A 16,596-nucleotide genomic window follows, 5' to 3' on the forward strand; every position below is an offset into this window, starting at 1 on the left:
CTTAAAAATGTGTTGCTGGAAAAGCGCAGTAGGTCAGGCAGAATCAAAGGACCAGGAGAATCGACAAAGGGCTTATACGTCGATTCTCCTGCTCCTTTGATGCTGCCTGACCTGCTGCACTTTTCCTGCAACACATTTTTAAGCTCTGAAGTCCCTGTGTCTCAATGAGAAAAGCATTTTTAGTAAGGTGGAAGATTTTACTGCACAAACAGTTATTAATGATTTCGAGTAATTGGGATCACAGAGACCAGGCTCCAGCCTGACAAAGGCTGGGAACTCGACATTCACAAACATTCAATCTTCAGGAAAGATCGATGGAAATGAACGGGGGTCAGTGGAAGGTTGTTGGTTAAGAAAGAGGTTAACACAATTCTAAAGAAGGTCATTGGTCTGGACGATGCTGAATCAGTATGGGTGGAGCTGTGGAAAAGAAAAGACATTTGTGGGAATTGTGTACAAACCATCAAACAATAGTTGTGCATATGGGGATTGCATCAAACAGGATATTACAGGTATTGAAATAAGGGTGTGGCAGTTATGGGGAATTTCAATCTAATCAAACTGGTAGCAATGAGATGGTGGAAGATTTCCTGGAATATATAGGGGATGGTTTTCTCGACTAATGTGTTGAGAACCAATGAGAGAGCAAACCATCCGAGACTGTGTGTGGTTTAAGGAGAGAGGATTAATTAGCAACTTTGTGATGGGAGATCCTTTGGGGAAGCATGATCTTACTATGGTAGAATTCTTCATTAAGACAGAGAGTGACACAGTTACATCTGAGACTGGACTCTTGAACTTAAAGAGATCTAACTTTGATGGTATGAGGCATGGATTGGCTGGGATCAACTGGCCAAGATACTTAAGAGTTTGATGGTGGATAGGCAATGGCAAACAGTGGTAGAACATGTGGATGAAACTCAACGATTGTGCACCACTATGTTGACAAGCATAAATCTGGGAACATGGCTCAACCATGGCTAACAAGGGAATCACAGATCGTGTTAAAGAAAATGAGGAGACGTACAAACTGTTCAGAAAAAAAATCAGCAAAACTGAGGACTTGGAGAAATTTAAATTCCAGCAGATGAGTACAAAGGATTTAATTCAGAAAGAGAAAATAGAATGCAAGTGTAAGCTTGTGGAAAATATTAAAAAAAACCTGACTGCACAAGTTTCTGTCGATATGTGAAAAGAAAAAGGCTGGTTAAGACACGTATGAGTCCCTTGCTGTTAGAGTCATGTGGATTTATAATGGAAAACAAAGAGATGGCACACGGGTGGATCAAATACTTTGGGCCAGTCTTCACCAAGGACGAAGCAAATAATCTTCCAGAAATGCTATGGGATAAAGGACCAAACATGAAGGAGGAACTAAAGGAAATCCTTAACTGTCAGGAAATGGTATTGGGCAATTGGTGGAATTAAAACCCAATACGTCCCCAGGGTCTGATGCTCTGTATCCCAAATCATCCTTCAAAACAAAAAGGAGCAAACAAGCATTTACAGACAGGTTAGCCTGATACAGGTGATGGGGAAAATGTTGGAGTCAAAGATTGCGGATGTAATAACAGAGGATCTGGAAAGCGGTGTCAGTGTCAAAAGAAATCTGCATGGTTTCACTAACCGGCAATCATGACTGGCAAATCTTGTGTACTTTTTTGTGGATGTAACCAGTAGCGTGGAAAAGAGTGAAACAGTGGCTGTTGTTTTTCTGGACATTTGACAAAGTTCCACATAACAGATTAGTAAGGAAAGTTAATCTAGGTAATTATAGACCAGTGAGCCTTACTTCTGTTACAGGAATAGTTTTGGAAAGGATTATAAGAGATAAGATTTATAATGATCTGGCAAGCAACAATTTGATTTCAGATAGTAAACTTGGTTTCGTCAAGGGCAGGTCGTGTCTCACAAACCTCATTGAGTTTTTTGAGAAGGTGACCAAGCATGTAGATGAGGGTAAGGCAGTTGACGTGGTAAACATGGACTTCCGTAAAGCCTTTAATAAGGTTCCACATGGTAGGCTGATGGAGAAAATGCAGAGCCATGGAATTAAGGGTGATTTAGCAGTTTGGATTAGAAACTGGCTTTCTGAAAGAAGACAGAGAGTAGTGGTTGATGGAAAATATTCAGTCTGGAGTCCAGTTACTAATGGTGTGCCACAAGGATCTTTTTTGGGAACCACTGCTAGTTGCCATTTTTTATAAATGACTTAGACGCAGGCATTGGTGGATGGATTATTAAATTTGCAGACGAGACTAAAGTCGGTGGACTAGTAGACAGTGTGGAAGACTGTTACAGGTTGCAGGGGGACTTGGATAAACTGCAGAATTGGGCTGTGAGGTGGCAAATGAAGTTCAATGCAGCTAAATGTGAGGTGCTGCGCTTTTGGAAGAATAACAGGAAATCAGAGTACTGGGTCAGTGGAAAGATTCTTGGTAGTGTGGATGTGCAGAGGGATCTTGGAGTTCATGTACATAGATCCCTGAAAGTTGCCACCCAGGTGGATACTGCTGTTAAGAAGGCATACGGTGTGTTCGGTTTCCTTTGGAGAGTGATTGAGTTCCGGAGCCGCAATATCATGCTGTAGCTATACAAAATGCTAGTGCGACCACACTTTGAATATTGTGTACAGTTCTGGGCCCCATATTTCAGGAAGGTTTGGAAGAATTGGCAAAGATTCAGTGGAGACTTACCCGAATGTTGCCTGGTCTGGATGGAAGGTCTTATGAGGAAAGGCTGAGAGACTTGGGTCTGTTTTCATCGGAAAGAAGAAGGCTCAAGAGGGGGTTTAACGCAGCCATACAAAAGGATGAGATAGGGTAGACAGTGACCGTCTTTATCCTCGGATGATGACGTCAGCTTGTACAAGGGGGCATAGCTACAAATTGAGGGGTGATAGATTTAAGACAGATGTCAGAGGCAGGTTCTTTACCCAGAGGGTGGTAAGGGCGTGGAATGCCCTACCTGCCAATGCAGTCAACTCAGCCACATTAGGGAGATTTAAACAATCCTTAGATAAGCACATGGATGATTTTGGGGTACTGTAGGGCGAGGAGCTGAGAATAGTTCACAGATCGGCGCAACATCGAGGGCCGAAGGGCCTGTTCTGCGCTGGATTGTTCTATGTCCTATGATCTAAAGTTAGAAGTCATGGCATCAGAGGTAATTGACATGGATGGGAATCAGGTTAGCAGGCAAGAAACAGTGAGTTGGAATAAATGGTTCGTTTTCAGAGTACAAGAGAATCGACGTTTCGGGCATAAGCCCCATTCCTGAAGAAGGGCTTATGCCCGAAACGTCGATTCTCCTGTTCCCTGGATGCTGCCTGACCTGCTGCGCTTTTCCAGCAACACATTTTCAGCTCTGATCTCCAGCATCTGCAGTCCTCACTTTCTCCTCCTTTTCAGAGCAGCAGGCAGTGACAAATGTGGTACCACAGGGTTCAGCGCTGATGACACGGAGCTGGGTGGCAGTGTGTGCTATGTGGAGGATGCTGATTGGCTGCAGGGTGACTGCATCAGACTGGCTGAGTGAGCAAATACCTGGCAAATGCAAGAAAATATGGATAAATGTGAGGTGATCTACTGAATAATGGCAGTTTAGGTAAAGATGAGGGTTAACAAGACCTGGGTGCCAAGGTGGGGAGACGGCGGGAGTGGGATACTGAGATTGTATGATCAGCCACAATCATATTGAATGGCATTGCAGACGCAAAGGGCCGAATGGTCAACTCCTGCGTCTATTTTCTTTGTTTCTACTCCTGATCGGTAGCTTCACCAGGTTGTCACTGCATCTTCAGGTATGCCTAGTGCTGCTCCTGGAATGTCCTCCTGAACTCTCCATTGAGAACTGAAAAATGTGTTGCTGGAAAAGCGCAGCAGGTCAGGCAGCATCCAAGAAGCAGGAGAATCGATGTTTCGGGCATGAGCCCTTCTTCAGGAATGAGGAAGGTGCGCAAAGCAGGCTAAGAAAAAAGGTAGGGAGGAGGGACTTGGGTGAGGGGCGTTGGGAATGCGATATGTGGAGGGCGGTTAAGGTGAGGGTGATAGGCTGGCGAGGGGTTGGGGGCGGAGAGGTCGGAAGAAGATTGCAGGTCAAGAGGATGGTGCTGAATCTGAGGGTTGGGACTGAGATAAGGTAGGGGGAGAAGAAATGAGGAAGCTGGAGGAATCTGCTTTCATCCCTTGTGGTTGGTGGGTTCCTAGGCGGAAGATGAGGCGCTCTTCCTCCAGACATCGTGTTGCAATGGTTTGGCGATGTAGGAGGCCAAGGACCTGCATGTCATTGGCGGAGTGGGAGGGGGAGTTAAAGTGTTGAGCCACGGGGCGGTTGGGTTGGTTGGTGCGGCTGCCCCAGAGGTGTTCTCTGAAACGTTCCGCAAGTAGGCGGCCTGTCTCCCCAATATAGAAGAGGCTACATTGGGTGCAGCGGATGCAGTAAGTGATGTGTGTGGAGGTGCAGTGAATTTGTGATGGATACGGAAGGATCCCTTGGGGCCCTGGAGGGAGCTGAGGGGGGAGGTGTTGAACCAGGGTGGAACCATTGGATTGATGTTTATGGTTGATTGGGGATATGCTGGACCATGAGGTTACGAAATGAAAGCCGAAAGCATCACGGATGCTGTAAACCAGGAACAGAACAGAAGTTGCAGGAAAAGCTCAGCAGATGTGGCGGGATCTGTGGTGAAAACTCAAAGTTAATGTTTTGGGTCTGGAGACCCTAACTCAGAACTGCTGAGGTTACACATTATGCTGATGTACAATTCTGCTGGAGTTGATGGCCCACAATGCTTCATGGATGAGGAGTCTTGCCTTGTTAGATCTGTTCAAAGTTTGTCCCATTCAGCACGGTGATCGTGCCACACAACATGACGGAGTTTATTCTCAACGTGAAGGTGGGACTTTGTCTCCACAAGGACCAGAGTATTCAATCTTATCATGACTGTCATGTAGCTTGAGGTCAGCTAATTTATTCCCTCTTGTTGGTTTCCTCATCAGCTGCTCCAGAGCCAGTCTAGAAGCTGTGTTCTTTCGGACCTGACCTGCTCAGTCAGGAGGGCTGTTCACAGCAGTGCATTTCAAAAAGCAGTTAACAATCAACAACAATTGATATTGGTCTTGAGGCCAGACCAGGGTATGCCAGCAAGGGACGGCACGATGGCTCAGTGGTTAGCACTGCTGCCTCACAGTGCCAGGAACCCGGGCTCGATTCCACCCTTGGGCCACTGTCTGTGTGGAGTTTGCACGTTCTCCCCGTGTCTGCGTGGGTTTCCTCCGGGTGCTCCGGTTTCCTCCCACAGTCCAAAGATGTGCAGCTTAGGTGAATTGGCCATGCTAAATTACCTGTAGAGTTCGGTTCATTAGTTAGGGAAAATGGATCTCGGTGGGTTGCTCTTCAGAGGGTCGGTGCGGGCTAGTTGGGCCAAAGGACCTGTTTCCACACTGTAGGGAATCTAATCTAATCTAATCTAATCATTTACCACCATAACATGCACAGGTGGGTAGCACAATGACTCACGAGGCTGAGTACAATGTTTGCCTTTTTGTAAGGAGAATTACCATGAAGCTAGGATGACTCGCTTCAACCACATAAGGATTCATTTCACTTGATGTACTCTGCAATAGCTTTGCTCCTGGAGGAACAACATGATTGCACTGGGAACAATTCATGGAAGATTTATTAGTTTGAATCCTGGGTCAAGTAGCTATGAAAAGCACTCCACAAGTGTTGTTGTGTCAATTGTCATGGCCAGAACACGTACAAAGCAGATGGAGGTTCAGGGAACATTGTGCTGAGCCCTTGACAGAACCCAACTTGCTGGAACTGGTCCTATTATATCTGTACATTAGGGATTTTTGGTTCAGCTTGCTGCAGAGTCTATTCCCTGGAGACAGTCACAATCTTTGAAAAACGTGCAAAATGTGACAGTGTAGATCAAAGACGGTACAGATATCAGGAGGAAAAAGGTTTTAATCACCGAGCTCAGACTGAAAGAAGGCAATGCGACACAAAACAAGAAAAAAGGAACAAAGAACAAAGAAATACTACAGCACAAGAACAGGCCGTTTGGCCCGGTCAGCCTGTGCCGATCCTCTGTCTAAACCTGTCGCCTATTTTCCAAGAGTCAGTATCCCTTTGCTCTCTGTCCATTCATGTATCGTTCTAAATACATCTTAAATGACGCTATCGTGCCCACTTCTACCGTCTCCATGGCAGCACGTCCCTGGAACACACCAACCTCTGCATAAAGAACTTTCCACGCATTATCTCACCTAAACTTTTCCTCTCTGAGTTTGAATGCATGATCCCCGGTAATTGAGTTCTGCACTCTGGGGGAAAAAGCTTCTTGATGTCCACCCTGTCTATACATAGAGCATAGAACAGGACAGCACAGAACAGGCCCTTCAGCACACGATGTTTTGCCGACCATTGATCCTCATGTGAGTTAAACCTAATATACGAACCCGCAAATTTCTGTGATCAGACGCATGTCCAGCAGTCTCTTAAATATCCCCAATGACCTCTCTTCCACAACTGGTGCTGGCAATGCATTCCATGCTCTCACAACTCTCTGCATAAAGAACCCGCCTCTGACATCCCCTCTATACTTTCCGCCAAACAGCTTAAAGCTATGACCCCTCGTGTTAACAATTTCTACCCTGGGAAAAAGTTTCTGGTTATCAACTCTATCTATGCCTCTCATTATCTTGTACACCTCAATTTGGTCCCCTCTCTTCCTTCTTTTTTCCAATGATAAACTTCCGAGCTCAGTCAACCTCTCTTTGTAAGAAAAGCCCTTCTTTCCAGGCAGCATCCTGGTAAACCTCCCCTGAACCCTCTCCAAAGCATTCACATCTTTCCTGTAATAGGGCGACCAGAACTGGACACAATATTCCAAGTGCGGTCTAACCAAAGTTTTATGGAGCTGCAACAAGATCTTACGGCTCTTAAACGCAATCCCCCTGTTAATGATAGCCAAAAACACCATATGCTTTCTTAACAACCCTGTCAACTTGAATGGCAATTTTAAGGGATCTATGTGCCTGCACACGAAGATCCCTCTGTTCCTCCACACTGCCAAGAATCCTATCCTTAATCCTGTACTCAACTTTCAAGTTCGACCTTCCAAAATACATCACCTCGCATTTATCCAGGTTGAACTCCATCTGCCACCTCTCAGCCCATCTCTGCATCCTGTCAATGTCATGCTGCAGCCTACAACAGCTCTCTATACTGTCAACGACACCTCCAACCTTTGTGTCGTCTGCAAACCTGCTGACCCATCCTTCAATCTCCTCACCCACGTCATTAATAAAAATTACAAAGAGTAGAGGCCCAAGAACAGAGCCCTGTGGAACACCACTCACCACAGACTTCCAGGCAGAATACTTTCCTTCCACTACCACTCGCTGTCTTCTGTCGACCAGCCAATTCTGTATCCAGACTGCTACATTCCCTGTATCCCATTCCTCCTAACGTTCTGAATGAGCCTACCATGGAGAACCTTATCAAATGCCTTTCTGAAGTCCTTATTCACAACATCCACTGCTCGACCCTCATCAACTTTTCTGGTAACATCCTCAAAGAACTCGATAAGGTTTGTGAGGCATGACCTGCTCCTCACAAAGCCGTGTTGACTTCCTTTAATCAAGCCATGCGCTTCCATATCGTCATAAATTCTATCCCTCACAATCCTTTCTAACACCTTGCAGATGAAAGACGTGAGACTGACTGGTCTGTAATTGCTGGGGATTCCTCTATTTCCTTTCTTGAAGAGAGGAATTACATTTGCCTCTCTCCAGTCCTGAGGTATGACTCCGGTAGAGAGCGATGATGCAAAGATCTTCACAAGCGGCGAAGCAATCACATTTCTCGCTTCCCAAAGCAGCCGAGGACAAATCTGGTCTGACTCTGGCAACTTGTCAATCTTAATGTTTGTCAAACTTTCCAATACATCAACTTCCTCAATCTCAATCTATTCCAGCACGCTTACCTGCTCCTCAATGGTTTCATTCACTACCAGGTTCTTTACTTTAGTAAAGACAGATGCAAAAAAAACTCATTTAGGGCTTCCCCTACCTCCTCATACCTCTCATGACTTTGTCGGTACCCCCTTCAACCTCTGTCTTTCTAATGAAATGAATGAATCTTCATAGATAGCACCCTCCATACCAGGCAACATCCTGGTGAACCTCCTCTGCACCCTCTCCAAAGGATCCACATCCTTTTGGTAATGTGGCGACCAGAACTGTACTTCGTATTCCAAATGTGGTCAAACCAAAGTCTCATACAACTGCAATATGACCTGCTACCTCTTGTACTAAAATCCCTGTCCGATGAAGGACAGCATACTGTATGCCTTCTTGACCACTCTACTGACCTGATTTGCTACGTTCAGGGAAAAATGGAACTTGAACATCCAGATTTCTCTGTACATCAATCTTACACAGGACTTTTCCATTTACTGTAAAGTAGCTTTTGAATTAAATCTTCCAAAATACATCACCTCGCTTTTGCCCGGACACTCTGACAGATCCCTTCACAATCTGCTACTCCACCAACCTTAGTGACATCTGCAAACTTGCTAATCAGGGCACCTACACCTCCCTTCAAATCATTTATGTGTATCACAAACGACATTGCTGCCATCACAGATCCTTGTGGTCTCCATTTTGAGAAACTCTCTTCCACTGCTACTGTCTGTCTCCTGTTGTCGAGCAAGCTCTGGACCCCATGCAACATCACCTTTTCATCAGACTACCGTGGGGAACCTTATCTAACACCTTACCAAAGGCCATGTATATGACATTCATAGCCCATCACTCATGAATTAACTTCGTCACTTCTTCTAAGAATTCTATTAGGTTGGTAAAGCATGACCTTCCCTGCACAAAGTCATCTTGCCTACCACTGATAAGCTCATTTTCTTCCAAATGGGAATAGATGCTATCCTTCAGTATCTTCTCCAGCAGGTTTCCTACCACTGACGTCATCCTCACAGGTTTACAATTACCTGGATTATCCCTGCTACACTTCTTAAACAAGGGGACAACATCAGTAAATCAGCTGCACTGTGGCTCAGTGGTTAGCACTGCAGCCCCACAGCACCAGGATCCCAGGTTCGATTCCAGCGTCAGGCGACTGTCTGTGTGGAGTTTACACATTCTCCCCATATCTGCGTGGGTTTCCTCCGGGCGCTCCGGTTTCCTCCCACAGTTCAAAACGTGTAGGTCTGGTGAATTGGTCATGGTAAATTGCCCACTGTGTTAGGTATATTCGTCAGAGGGAAATGGGTCTGGGTGGGTTGCGCTTCGGAGGGTCGGTGTGGACTGGTTGGGCCGAAGGGCCTGTTTCCACACTGTAAGGAATCTAATCCAGTCCTGCGGGACCTCCCCTGTGTTTAAGTATGCTGCAAATTTTTCTGTTAAGGCCCCCAGCTATTTCCTCTCTCACTTCCCTTAGTAACCTGGGATAGATCCCATTGGGACCTTGGGACTTTAATGCCTTTTAGAATACCTAACACCTCCCCACTCCTTTTGCTGACTTGACCTACAGTAATCAAATATCTGTCACTAACCTCAACATCCCTCATGTCCCTCGCCTCGGTGAACACCGTTACAAAGTACTCATTCGGAATCTTGCCCATTTTCTCTGAATCCACAAATAACTTTTCTCCTTTGTCCTTCAGTGGGCCAACTCTTTCTCTAGTTCCTCTTGCTCCTTATATATGAATCAAAGGCTTTGGGCTTTTCATTTACCCGGTTTGCTAAAGATATCTCATGACCCCCTTTCTCCCTCTTAGTTCCACGTTTCAGAGTGGTCCTACATTCCTGACATTCTTCCGAAGCTTCGTCTGTCTTCAGTCGCCTCGACGTTATGCATGCCTCCCTTTTCCTCTTTGCTAGTCTCACAATGTCACCTGTCATCCATGGTCCCTAATCTTGCAATTTCTATTCCTCATTTTCACAGGAACATGTCTCTCCTGAACTATAATCAACCTCTCTTTAAAAGCAATAACAGAAATTGCTGGAAAAGCTTCACAAGTCCGTCAGCATTTATGGAGAGAAATCAGGTTTAACGTTTGGAGTTGAGTGACCCTTCCTCAGTGGTTTCTTTGCACAGTTTATTTTCCCACCGATGCTGTCTGTCCAACTGAGCTTTCCCGGAAATGTCTGTTTTTGTGTCTGATTTACAGCACTTGCAATTCTTTCGATTTCTACAAGATACAAACTTCAGATACTGAGGTCAAACAGGGAAAGTAAGTTGCGACTCATCGACTTTGTGTCTCCTTCAGAGGAACAGATTTATCGATTACTGCGGAGAGTCCAGATAAATTGAATGTGCTCCAGTTAGGAAAGCGACCATTGTGCATTGGGTTAGAGTGGGATTGTTAAGGGTGGGTGGAGGAGGAGTGGGAGATGTGGTGATGATTGCCCCACAGTGGCTTACGGTGATTTGGAGATGCCGGTGTTGGACTGGGGTGTATAAAGTTAAAAATTACACAATACCAGGTTCGAGTCCAACAGGTTTAATTGGAAGCACACTAGCTTTCGGAGCATCGTTCCTTCATCAGGTGGTTGTGGAGGACACAGTTGTAAGACACAGAATTTACCGCAAACATTTACAGTGTGAAGTAACTGAAATTATACATTGAAAATACCTTGATTGTTTGTTGAGTCTTTCATCTGTCAGACAACCATGATAGTTTCATTTCTTTCATCTGTAAATCACAAAACTTTTTTTAAAGGTTACGTTCTCAGGTTAAATGTAACAATTGGTGTCAGACAGATAATATGTTGAAGGTGTTCGCCCCCTGTGTTCCCTGTCTGTGCCATAATGTTTAGATTGATTCTTCTCTAAAATGTGATTTAACAGAGTCTTACATGGATTCATTCAGTTTTTGAGCAAAGTACAATGTAACTCTGCAAGTACAATTTCACCCCAGAAACATATATATCTATGTTTGCTCGTGGGTTTGTGTATGTCTGTGTCTGTCTGTGTGTCTGTCTGTCTGTCTGGGGTTGGGGATTGTGAGAGTGAGAAAAAGTGCATATGTGTGTGTATGTGATTGTAGAGTGTCTAGCTGTGTGAGAGGGTGCATGTGTGTGTGTGTTGTAGGAGTGTGTGGGTGAGAGTGGGGGAGGGGTAAGGGATTGAGTGTCAGTGAGAGAGAGTATATAGGTTTGTGTGAGTGCAAAGTGGTCTAAGTCTATGAGAGGATGCATGTGGGAGTGTATGTATCTGTAGGAGTGTGCGCGAGTGTTTGTTTGCGAGTGTTGTGTGTGCGTGGGTGTGTGTGTAAAGTGCAAAGGTGGTCGCCTCTCGTGTGACATGAACCCAAGGTCCCGGTTGAGGCCCTCCCGAAGGGTATTGAAATTAACTCAGTCTCTGCTCAGCTACCATTCGCTGCTGCCTGACCCGAAGTCTGCCTTGGAGGATGGTCACCCTAAGGTCCGAAGTCGAATGTCCTGGACCGCTGCAATGTTCCCCATCTGGGAGGGAACACTCATGTCTGTGGATTGTTGTGCGGTGCCCATTCATCCGTTGTCGTAGCCTTTGCTCAGTTTCCCCAATGTACCATGGCTCACGGCATCCTTGACTGCAACGGATAAGATGGACAATGTTGACTGAGTCACATGAGTACCTGCACGTACATGGTGGGAGGTGTCCCCACCTGTAATGGTGGTATCCATGTCCACACTCTGACATGTCTTGCAGCACCTACCGTGACAGGGTTGTATGGAGTTGTTCTGAAAGCCGGGCATCTTGCTCCGCACAATGATATGCTTGAGGTTTGGCGATTGTTTAACGTGAGCAGTGGAGTGTGGGGAAGGCCTTGGAAGGTCTCATCTTCATTGATAATGTGTTGCAGGTCGCGAGGTTTTTCAGCTCCTGGGAAATACTGTCGGTAGCAGCATGTGACTGCCTCCTGAGGAGATCATTGCGGTTCCTTGCTGTGGCATGTCGGAACTGGCGGTTGATGAGTTGAGCATCGTACCCCGTTCTTATGAGGGCTTCCCTGAGTACTTTCAGGTGCCCGTCACGTTCCTCCTCCTCTGAGCAGATCCAGTGTACAGGTTGGGCTTGCCCATAAGGGATGGCTGTTTTAATATGTTTTGGGTGGAAGCTGGAGAAGTGTAGCATTGTGAGGTTGTCTGTGTGTTTTTGGGTAGAGTGTGGTGCTGAGGTGTCCATCCTTGATGGAGATGCATGTGTCCAAGAATGAGACAGACAGTCAAGAGTAGTCCATGGTGAGTTTGATGGTGGGTTGAAGCTTGATATCACTGCCTCACAAATCTTACTGAGTTATTTGAGGAGGTATCAAGATAGGTCGATGATGGTCGAGCAGTAAATGTGGTGTCTCTGACTTCAGTAAGGCATTTGTTGTGGTTCTCCATGGTAGGGTCATTCACAAAGTCAAGACGTATGGGATAAAGGGAGATTTGGCTATCTGGATTCAGAGTTGGCTGGTTGACAGAAGGCAGAGAGTGGTTGTAGATGGAAAGTATTCTGCATGGAGGTCAGTGTTGAGTGGTGTCCCGCAGGGCTCTGTTCTTGGGCCCCTGTTATTTGTAGTTTTTATAAATGACTTGGATGAGGAGGTTGAGGGGTGGGTTAGTAAATTTGCAGATGACTCAAAGGTTGGTGGTGCATAAATCCTATCCATCAGAAATCTTTCCAAATCTTTTCTGACCACAGACGTGAGACTGACTGGTCTGTAATTGCCAAGGATTTCCCTATTACCCTTCTTGAAATGATGAAAAACATTCGCCTCGTTCACCTCCTTGAATGGGAATAGAAGTCTCCTTCACGAGGAGTATGTAGGATGAGGGTGCGTAGGGAACTCTGAAGGACTGGATCCAAAGTCCAGATGAATGTGTATAGTTCACGGGTGTGTTCTTTGGTCGGATCAGCCGGTAGTTGCCTGTCGTGTTCCTGGTTGTTCAGCTGTCGGTACACTTCCTTGCAGTAATCTGTTCTATTCTGAATGACAATGACTCCTCCATTATCTGCTGGTTTGATGACAATGTTGTGATTGGTTTTGAGAGCCTGGATGGTGTTGCGTTGTGAACAGGTGATGTTTTGCTCTACTTTGTGGGTACGGTTGATGAATCTGGCATTTATATATTTCCTGATGGTTTGAGCATCCATGTCAAGGTAATTCATGATAAAATCAACTGCTAATTGATGGAAATATATTTCAATGGATGACAGTGTTAGGATCAGCGATGTCTTCATACATCATGTGATGAAGCGTATTGAATCTGAAACATGTTGAATAAACCATTCAATCATGGGAGACAGAGCAAAGGTGGGTAGACTGGTGGAGTGAGATCACCTGAGCTTCTCCTGGAGGGAGCCCAAACAGACAAGACTTGTTCAATAGGTCAGTGCTCTGTTGGAAAATGTTGAATGGAACATCCCGTGATAAAAAAAAAACAACATCTGACTTCAATAAAACTTAATGGATTCTCTGATGTTAGAATTTTGTTAGTTGTATGATCGTGTCAGTGAAGCCCATCTTGGAATTAGGATAAGATCAGTGGCAAACAGCTTCCAGCTCTGATAAGATACTAAATATGAACAGAGGTCTTCATCCTTCAGGGGATGGAATGGTGCTGATTCAATCTCAGGTGTCAAAAATTAGTCTCCAGGATTAGTGTCAGCTCTTGGGATCTGCATGCGTAAAAATTCAGAAAAAAACAACTTGACAGATATGTCAACTCTGTGTCTCCAAGGAGATTCTGCAGCATATATAATTAAATCATCCAGTATATAACAGATCCTAATCTAATTTGGGGAGATAACTTGTCCTAGTTCAAGGAGAAGATGCACCGCCCCATTCAGACCATCAGGAAAATATTCTATCTGATCCTTGGTGTGATTGGTGTTCCTGGTAAGTTCCTGCAAACACATTATAACATAGGATGTTTCAATTTGTGTTGGATCGAGCTTCTCCTGTTATCTGTGAATGACAACATTACACAACTCACTGATAGCCTGGACGGGGTGGGTGTCACTTGGCTCAGTTGGCTGGAACACTGTTTTTTGACACAGGGTGATGCCAACAGTTTGGGGTCTGCATGTGGAGGGGTTAATGTGGAGGACTGTCCTTCTCAATCACATCCCTCACCCTGAGGCATTACTCAGTGATCATCAGGATTAAACGCCACTAGTCAACTCCATCCCGATCGCTCAGCAGGACTCTGGTGACTTGACATAGTTGTCAAAGTTGAATGAAAAGCAATTCTAAATTGTGTCAGGATAATGTCAAATATATTGGTTTTGTGCATCTTTATTCTGTTGCCTCAACAGTCTCCTGCACTACTACATTGTATTATCATGTTATTTCATTCTGTGCAGTTGTGTATATGACTGAAGTGTTCATCAGCATAATTTCTTCATCAATTCCTGAGGAAAAGCTTATGTTTGAAACATGGACACTCCTGTTCCTCGGATGTTGCCTGACAGGCCGTGCTTTTCCAGCACCACAATTTTAGACTCTGATCTGTAGTATCTGCAGTCCTCACGTTCTCCTATATGATTAAATTGTAAAACGCCATTGGTGTTCCTTGTTTGGGGATACATTCCCAGGCAGAATGCAGTTTAACACTGAACCCTAACAACATTGTAATACAAAGTGCGACTTTGCCATTTAACGTGTTTTGGGTGGAGTTGGATGCATAAATTGGAAGCGTCAAAACCAGTTCCTTATGGTTCCTGTACGATCTATCAGAGTACATCTATCACCATCCCATTCTCACACGGAGTAAACATTTTCACAGATTAAGTCCTCAGATCATCTCTGATTTCTACCATATTTTGCTTTATTGTGAAGTTGGAAAACTTTGTTTTCTATCTAGAACGATTTGTTACCACATTACCATATAATATATTTAAAGTTATATTTATTGCCACATTACCATATGATATAATTGTAATTATATCAGTTACCACATTACTATGAAACATAATTTGAAGGTAAATACAATGAGTGCAGATGCTGGAAACCAGCTTCTGGATCAGTGGTGCTGGAAGAGCACAGCAGTTCAGGCAGCATCCGAGGAGCAGTAAAATCGATGCTTCGGTCAAAACCCTTCATCAGCAATTCAGACAGAGAGTCTGAAGGGTGGAGAGATAAGTGAGAGGAGGTTGGGGGTGGGGAGAATGTAGCATAGAGTACAATAGGTGAGTGGGGGAGGGGATGAAGGTGATAGGTCGAGGGGGTGGGTGTAGTGGATAGGTGGAAAAGAAGATAGGCAGGTAGGACAAGTCATGGGGACAGTGCTGAGATGGAAGTTTGGAACTGGGGTGAGGTGAGTGAAGGGGAAATGAGGAAACTGGTGAAGTCCACATTGATGCCCTGGGGTTGAAGTGTTCTGAGGCGGAAGATGAGGCGTTCTTCCTCCAGGCGTCTGGTGGTGAGGGAGCGGCGGTGAAGGAGGCCCAGGACCTCCATGTCCTCGGCAGAGTGGGAGGGGGAGTTGAAATGTTGGGCCACAGGTTGGTGTGGTTGGTTGGTGCGGGTGTCCCGGAGATGTTCCCTAAAGCGCTCTGCTAGGAGGCGTCCAGTCTCCCCAATGTAGAGGAGACCGCATCGGGAGCAACGGATACAATAAATGTTATTAGTGGATGTGCAGTAAGACTTTGATGGATGTGGAAGGCTCCTTTACGGCCTTGGATGGAGGTGAGGGAGGAGGTGTTGGCGCAGGTTTTGCAAATCCTGCGGTGGCAGGGGAAGGTGCCAGGATGAAAGGATGGGTTGTAGACCGACCTGACCAGGTAGTCACGTAGGGAACGGTCTTTGTGGAAGGCGGAAAGGGGTTGGGAGGGAAATATATTCCTGGTGGTGGGGTCTGTTTGGAGGTGGCGGAAATGTCGGCGGATTATTTGGTTTATGCGAAGGTTGGTAGGGTTGAAGGTGAGCACCAGGGGCTTTCTGTGCTTGTTATGGTTGGAGGGATGGGGTCTGAGGGCGGAGATGCGGGATGTGGACGAGATATGTTGGAGGGCATCATTAACCACGTGGGAAGGGAAATTACAGTCCTGCAGATACTGGAGTCAGCTGGAAAAAAAAACACAGCTGGTCAAGCAGCATCAGAGGCGAAGATTAGATAGCTGTACTTTGTTTTTTCTTTGGTGGTTATTATGAGTCATCTGTTGATGACATCCAGACTTCAAGAGGTAGATTTATGAAGACAAGACTCTGGAAGTGGGTAACAATTTTAAAGAGCTCAATTGGATCACCACTCGGCATTTTCTTATTCATGGAATAAATCCACCACCCATTGAATTGTCCCAAAGGTGTAACCTCAAAGAAAGGGAGTTAGTCTTGTTAATACACTTTCCACTTGCAGTTTTATTGTTTGATGTGAAAAGCAAAATTGAAATCAGCGGCCTAAGTCCTGATCTCAGCCTGTTAATACAATTATCGTTCCATCATTTCAGAAGAAATAATTCTGAGTTTCCTGGTTTCATTAAACTTGCTTTGCTATCCAGGGCATCTATTTACGTGTAATTTTTTTAAAGATTAGATTACATTACAGTGTGGAAACGGGCCCTTCGGACGAACAAGTCCACACCGACCCACTG

General features: G+C 45.2%; 1 pseudogene; it reads left to right on the plus strand.

Annotated features, from left to right (window-relative positions):
- The first annotated feature begins 976 nt into the window (after positions 1 to 976).
- Positions 977 to 16,596, plus strand: part of LOC148138310 (uncharacterized) — a 124,536-nt pseudogene continuing 108,916 nt past the window's right edge.

This window comes from Chiloscyllium plagiosum, unplaced genomic scaffold, assembly GCF_037043375.1.
Source record: "Chiloscyllium plagiosum isolate Xiang-an unplaced genomic scaffold, Cpla_swu_hap1 HiC_scaffold_40, whole genome shotgun sequence".
NCBI lineage: Eukaryota > Metazoa > Chordata > Chondrichthyes > Orectolobiformes > Hemiscylliidae > Chiloscyllium > Chiloscyllium plagiosum.